The sequence below is a fragment of the Poromitra crassiceps genome (genome assembly GCF_964638095.1).
Source record: "Poromitra crassiceps genome assembly, chromosome: 26".
Classification (NCBI taxonomy): Eukaryota; Metazoa; Chordata; class Actinopteri; order Beryciformes; family Melamphaidae; genus Poromitra; species Poromitra crassiceps.
Window position 1 is genome coordinate 9,960,062 of NC_139640.1, and position 7,500 is coordinate 9,967,561.

Sequence of the window (7,500 nt, forward strand, 5' to 3'; positions counted from 1 at the left end):
TTCCTCTCTTGCCCTCTTTTCACCACACCGCGGACACTGTGTGCACTGTAAAAATAAACAACGGTGGTGTTGTGTTATGTTGTTTTGTTGAAATGTTACGGTAATACGGTAAATGGGAGCTTCCTCAAACAGCCATCTCTTTCCCGACAATCCCCTCTGTGCGTGACCACTTACATATGGTAATTACGGTAAGCAAACGGCCACAAGCCCATCAACTCCCTCCCCCGACTACCAGGAGAAAATCACAAACTTCGGCGAATTCACACAAAGGAAGATCAAGGAATATTCCATCGAACCGGAGCAGATCATAAATATGGATGAAGTGCCTTTGACGTTCGACCTGCCACTCACTCGGACTGTTAACAAGAAGCGCCCTGGAGGATTCTTTCACCAAAAAAAAGCTTTGCTCGTTCTCGACAGCATGAGAACGAGCAGTAGATGATCATGAGGTGGTTTTTCAGACGTGTCGATATAGCAGTTTATCGCAAAAGTGTAATGGAAACACATTTTTCGCATTTGCACGTCATGTGACCCATATTATCCCTTGGAAAAGGAGCGGAAAATAAGTTTGGTAAGTAAGGTTCGATAGCCGTGTCAAAACCTCCGCAGCAAGTGGAAAACTTTGAAGCAACGCTACCTAGCAGAAAGACGAGTGTTGTGCAAAAGCGTAGCCGGGCAAATTAGATAATGTTTAATGGCAGAAATCGGTCCATGGTGACAGCAGGCTGCCTGTGTGCGCGCATTTGGCACAGCGGCGAGATGAGAGGATGAAAAGCACACACTGGTGCGGTGGTGCTGTCTGAAGTGAATACAGTGACTGTGAGTAGGCTAATACATTGCACACGTTTCAGGTGCAATTATAGAACCAAATCAGCCTTTTCCCCCCTCCATCTCTAAATCGGACCAGTTGTAGGCTATTAGGCTACCTTTTTTCCTCTGCCTGTCGCGCTGACTGCATTCACGCAGCCAGCAACATTTTGCGACTCATTTTCTTTTGAATTGATAATCAGGCTCGTTTATATGCATTGTAACTTCATGTTGGGATTTCCATTGACCATTGGTTGGATTTGAGCATGCAGGGGACGGGATATGGGGCAGATCCCCGTGCGTAATCACTGTGGCAGCTGCTGCAACGGGGAATCACTCAAACGCAACTTCAATGGAAACGCCTACAAGTCGCAATTGTACATTGTCGAAGTTGTAGAAATATCGCAATTCTTTTGCGAAAAACTGTAATGGAAACACAGCTATAGATGAAGAGGAGTTCGTTGGTTTTGAGTGACAATGAAGGAGAGAGGAGAGTGGTTGACGAAGCCACCCTGAACCTGTTCGTTTCCGACACTGAAGATGAGGACTTTGGTGGTTTCAGTACGCAGGAAGAAGAGGAAGACGAGCATTAGTGACTTGACTTCTCTGGTTACAGGTTTGCTGCACATATAGCCTATTGTTGTGTGATTTTGTCTGGGGATTAGTGACCTGACTTTTGTTTTGTTTTGTTGAAATGTTAATAAATGGGAGCTTCCCCAAACAGCCATCGCTTTCCCGACATTCCTCTCTGTGCACGAACCCTTTCATATGGTAATTAAACATCAAAACACCCGCGGCTTATAGTCCGGTGCGGCTTATAGAAGAAAAAAATAGTCAATTTTGGTCCCGCGGCTTATACACCGGTGCGTCTTATAGTCCGGAATTTACGGTATAGTCAAATCGCTTGGTTTGAGCAAGTAAAACAATTTTTATAAGCATTTTAAGCAAGGTTTATGGAAAAATTAATGGCAGATGAAATCCCATGAAGAGGGAGAGGGGGTGACTTTGGCACCCCTTTGGCACTCAGACCTGAGCCTACTAAATATTTAATGAACATATTAAATATTAAATATGACATGATTGTCAAAACTGTTTTTTATTTTCGAAAATGTCAATGTCATGTAACATGTTCTTTACTTCAGTGGTGCAATGCTTGTTTGAGCTAAAAATCCACAGCAGAAGCTTTTTATATTAATTAATAAAGCCGTAGACTTAGAATCAGGGGAGACAATGCAACATTTCACTCACAAAAAAAAAAAAAAAATTTTTTTTTTTTTTTTTTTACATTTTTTTATTTATTTTCGAAATTCGAATTAAATTCGAATTTGGCCAGCGAATTTCGAATAGTGTTTTTGCTAGAAATGCCCATCCCTAATGTATAGTATGTCTTGACGACATAGTTTCAGTCGTCAAGAAGACTCTTTGTTGGTCAAGTATGTATCCCATTTAGCCCAGTACTCTTCTCCCCTTTCTTTCTGTCATCTTAAACAGAATGTACTGGCTTCCATGCTGCATATATTATTGACAACATCTACCCATTGGCTCAGGGTGGGAAGCTCGTTCAGAAGCCAGCATTAGAATATCATTTTTGATTTGATGTATTTGTATCTGATGCCCAATTCCTTAGACATGTTTCCTAGGTAAAAAGGAGAGACAAGTGAACTCTGTATCAAATCCTAAAATACTCTTATTAGTGGCGGTTGGGACGTCAGCCCAGAAAGGCTGCTGCAAGGTGGGACAGGACCCAGAAGATGTGGGTGTGGTGGTCCGCCATGAAGTGCCCACATTGTCTCCAGCATTTGGTTCTGAAAAGCAGATTGTTTTGATTGGATTGTCGGAGTGATGAAAAAGCACACACAGTTCTTCCAACTGAAGTCTCTCCAACCTTGCGAGTTCATATTGCTTCATAGTGCTGAGTAGGGCTGTCACTTTTTATTCGAAATTCGAATTTAACTTTGAATGTGGGGGAGGAGGGCATGTTCGAATGTATAATTGACTTGTTCGATTATTATTATTATTTATTTTTTTATTAACCAAAATTAACCAACTGCTGCTTGCTGGTAATGTTAATCCCATGTCAGAAAAAGTCTCCAGATTTGTCGCGTTAGTCTCTTCTGAGAAAGATTGTCTCCAGGGTCTGAAAAGTTGTCTCGAGTTGGATGCATCCAAGTTTGTGAGGCAGTGTTGTGACTGTGAGCGTCCAAGCTAACACAGCAGCGGAGAGGAGCTGACTGACTGGACCATGAGGACAGCCGAGGATTTTTTTTTTATATTCTTTTAATATTTTATATTATATTTATATTATATATATTTATACGATGTAAACGGCAGGCGCGGAATATATTCGAACATTTTGCGGGCAATTAAAGTTTGTTCGAACATTATTTTGGGAAAAAGTGACAGCCCTAGAGCTGAGTGTGGATGATGAGACCATTCCTCCCTTCACCTCTTGCACATAATAGTGCCATATTTGCAAATATCGTTAGATTTGTGTGGGCTCAGTTTTGAACCTAACAATACGTTAAGGAGAGATAGAAACACAGCAGCAGTAGCCTACAATATGTAATGGAGCGACTTCATGGAAACAGCCGAGTTGAATTCACAGTTGAAGAAGACTTGTAAAATGACTCACATTTGGTTGAAAACAGGAAAGAACGTGAAGTTTCTTCTTTGTCTTAACACTTTCACAACAACACAAGCGACTTCTGCTTATCCTCCCCTCCCCCTCCTCTCCGCTCTACTGCTTCTCTGAACTGGGGATAGGGTACGCTTGCTTAATGGCGGCCGCGCGTGTCCCCCATGCGTCGCGGCTGAGTGGAGTTGGCCTTTTTTATTAAATCTGCAAAATGTAAATTTGAACAGAGGGTTAGGACAGATAATTAATCACGATGGTCCGATGTAGGAGGGTCAGAGGTGGATGGGGGTCGGCCCATCGTCCATCGTGCCAAACCCTACTCTACTCCCTATAGCATGTTTTTCAACATGGACTGGAAGTCTAGTAATTCCCCATCCTTTACTAAGGAGGGTGAGGGTTAGGGTTAGGGTTAGGTTAAGATGTAATAACATGCCTTGGTGTCCATTGCCTAAACCTTAGGTGTTGGGATGCTGGTTTAAAACTTGGCTCATATGCTGGCCACCTATACGTATTTTCATCTCTTTCTGAATCTTAAACGTCTTCAAAGTTTAACCATAGAGGATCTAACCATACACCCAAAGAGAAACAAACCTATTGATTGTGAACATTGGACGAGTCTTTGATAATAGATGGACAGCCCAGCGAGGGTGGAAAGGACATACCTGGTATTCAATATTTTTTTTCCAGTTGGCTTCATATTCATGATTACACCAAAGAATCAATGAGTTAATTGCACAGCTAGATAGTAGTCTTTCAAGCATGGAAGGGTTCCAACCCTCTGCCATCCCTCGGAAAGTGCAGTGTAGTGTGTGTTATTCGTAGGGATGCACCCATCCACTTTTTTCACTTCCGATCCGATTCCGATACCTGAATTTGGATATCTGCCGATACCGATATTATGCCGATACAAATATTTTTCTTGAATATACAGTATAGGCAAAGATTTGGCCAATTATACCTTGCAAAAAGCAGACAAAATTAAGAAAATATACAAGGCAAAGAAGGATACTATTATACATGGGCAAATTACAGCCAGCGCCTGTTTGACATACTTAGTTCACTACAGCATATACATAGGAAAGTCTCTTTCTGATGGCATTTCTTAGTTTCTGACTCTGTGACGTTGGGGAAAAACTGACAAATTCCCCCAAACTCCTGTATCGCTGAACTATCTCTTTAACCAAATCAGACACATTTAGGCTATTCTATGTGATTTCCTTTTAATAACTAATCTAATATTTTCCACTTCCATTCACTGAGCCTCCCCTGAAACTGCTTGGAGGCCCCCTGGGGGAGGCCCGCCTCCCACTTTGAAAAGGTTGTGAAAACCTCCTGGTCTAGACCAAACAGCAAAGGGCCTAGAGAGGAAACCTCCTGGTCTAGACCAAACAGCAAAGGGCCTAGAGAGGAGAGAGAGAGAGAGAGAGAGAGGAGAGAGAGAGAGAGAGAGAGAGAGAGAGAGAGAGAGAGAGAGAGAGAGAGAGAGAGAGAGAGAGAGAGAGAAAGGAGGAGAGACTCAATGGGGGGAGAACAGGCAGTCAGGAAAGCCAGGAAATGAAGAACAAGGCGGTAAGAGTGGAAAGAAAGAAAAAGCAGGCATTGGAAAAACAAGAGTGAGAAACTCTGGAAAGTCTACCAAGCACTAAAGTATCCAGAAACAGTTACCAAGCACTTCAAGCAGGACTAAACCCCAAAACACTTTTTTTCAGATTTTAACTCATATATATGCATTTGGGGGTGTGTGAAGAATTCTGGTCAACATCTCCACATTTGAGACCAAACTGTTACCATTGTACCATTTGTATCATTTTCAGCAGCATAAGTTCCCTCTATGGGTGGAACACTGCTTTTTTTGTGCACAGCCCTCAAATGAATGGGATATTTGGTACATCGTGACGTCACGGTGGGTTTAGCACGCGCCCCACTCATGTGAAAAATAGTTTTTTCCCCCATTGATTATTACTGTAGTTCACGCGGTGCGAGCCCTTTAAGACCAATGCATCCATGGGTAATGCCTACTGTGGCTAATATTAGCCGCTAGTTAGTTATGTTATATGGCAGTAAAATGCCAGTAAATGACCAAATTGATATAACTTCTAACCATTTCGAGTAACACTGTTTACATACGGATCACCAGCGTTAGTTTGTTGTTTATAACGTGGCTGTATTCATAACGTTTTCTATCATATCTATCTCGGATACACTGAGAATACTGGGAGGCGGGTCATAGCGTCTCTGTCGATGATTTGATTTGACAGTTCTGGGGACTGGCGTTGGCGTTGGCCAATCCTGGCGTGTTCCCCCCCAAATCGATTGTGTTCTGTGTTCTGGCACAAAGCGAGTGGGTTTCAGTCTCGAGCCATTATCGTTAAACTTCCTGGAATGCAAGTTGAAGTAAACAGTTACATGTCCTCCGCATTCTACATCAAATGAAGATATTACGGGTTGTTTTATTTGGTATGTTACATACTTATTGGCCAAGATATGTTAGTTTATGGGGGAGGAATTCTGCCAGCTAAAGGAGGGAGTATTCATAGCTTTCAAGGGGCGTTACGTGCTGCCGGGAACGCCCACCTGACGGTAAAAAAAAACCTTGTTCATTCCGCTGGCAGCCGAGTCGACTAGTTTCTCACGCTGTTTGTTCAGCCGTTTGTACACACGTCTTTGCGGCCAACATTTCATCAAAGGTAAGTAACGTTACAATAATGATTAAAATACCCCGTTAACGTTACTTGAGCTTACCTTTGATGAAATGTTGGCCGCAAAGACGTGTGTACTTTGATGGTAGAAAAAAAGCCATTTGCCCTCCCCAGCGACTGAACCACGTCTAATCGCACAAATCCACAACCTCCTCCTGTCTGAGTTTTCTTTCTCCGACGGCATTCTGTAAAAGCACAAGCCAGGCGTGTCTCCTCGTCGGTTAGTGCAACCGATAGCACAACAGGTATCCGGCATTTTGGCTGAACAAACACAGCATGAGAAACTAGTCGACTCGGCGGGCAGCGGAATTAACAAGTTTTTTTTTTGACCGCCAGGTGGGCGTTCCCGGCAGCACGTAACGCCCCTTGAAAGCTATGAATAGGCGGCCATCTTGCCTGCAGAGTTTTCAAATCAAGCAGCATGCCGTTCTGCCAGAAATCTGGGGGGTTTAGTCCTGCTTTGAGTATCGCACACACGCACACACGCACGCGCGCGCAGACACGCACACACACACACGCACGCACGCAAGGGCTGCTCGATTATGGCAAAAATCATAATCACGATTATTTTGATTGATATTGAGATCACGATTATTTAACACGATTACTCATTGACATTGAGAACATGAATTTATTGAACATTGACACTGGCTTTTCTTTTTAACATTGGATGTCTTTGGATTTTAGATATAATTGAAAATAAATAAATAAGTGAAAATAAATAATAAAAGTGCAAAGATTTAGAAATAAAATAAAAAATAAAATAAAAATACAGTATATGTAGGCCTACTATATTGCAGTGAACTGCCACAACCAACTGCAACTATTAATCTACATTCAATATGTTGGTAAACATCTGAACTAGTAGTCCTTAAACCTCAAAACTAACCAAATGAGAACACTAGTAACGTTCGTTTACATTACATTAAATTACTCATTTGGCAGATGGTTTTATCCAAAGCGACTTACGTTTAGGTTCATAATAGGCTATTGTTAATGTTTATCTGTGAGATCGTTAGCTGTTGAATATGCGGTCGCATTGTAAAGAGTGTCCTGAATCGATGACTGTATGCGGTGGCAGTAACTAGATGGGGCTTTGTATTTTTGTTCGTTTAGCGTTATTTCTTGGTCATAGACCACTTTGTGAGTGGATTTCAAGTGATTAAACAGAGGGAGAGGTCGTGTTGCGGGGTGCTGCCACGACCGCGCATATCTTGACAGGTGGGTCAAAACTCGCATCGCAATTCCGTGCTGTATATTTGCATCGCTCTTGATGTGTGGACCTTTAAACTCGGCGTAACCATAGTGTTTCCACCCCACACATACGCTGTTTCACCTCTCTTCTCGACCAGCGGCTCT

General features: G+C 42.5%; 1 protein-coding gene across 4 annotated transcripts in view; it reads right to left on the reverse strand.

Annotated features, from left to right (window-relative positions):
- Positions 1-7,500, reverse strand: part of arhgef1 (Rho guanine nucleotide exchange factor (GEF) 1) — an 89,526-nt gene that overhangs the window by 53,556 nt on the left and 28,470 nt on the right. The window lies entirely within an intron of this gene.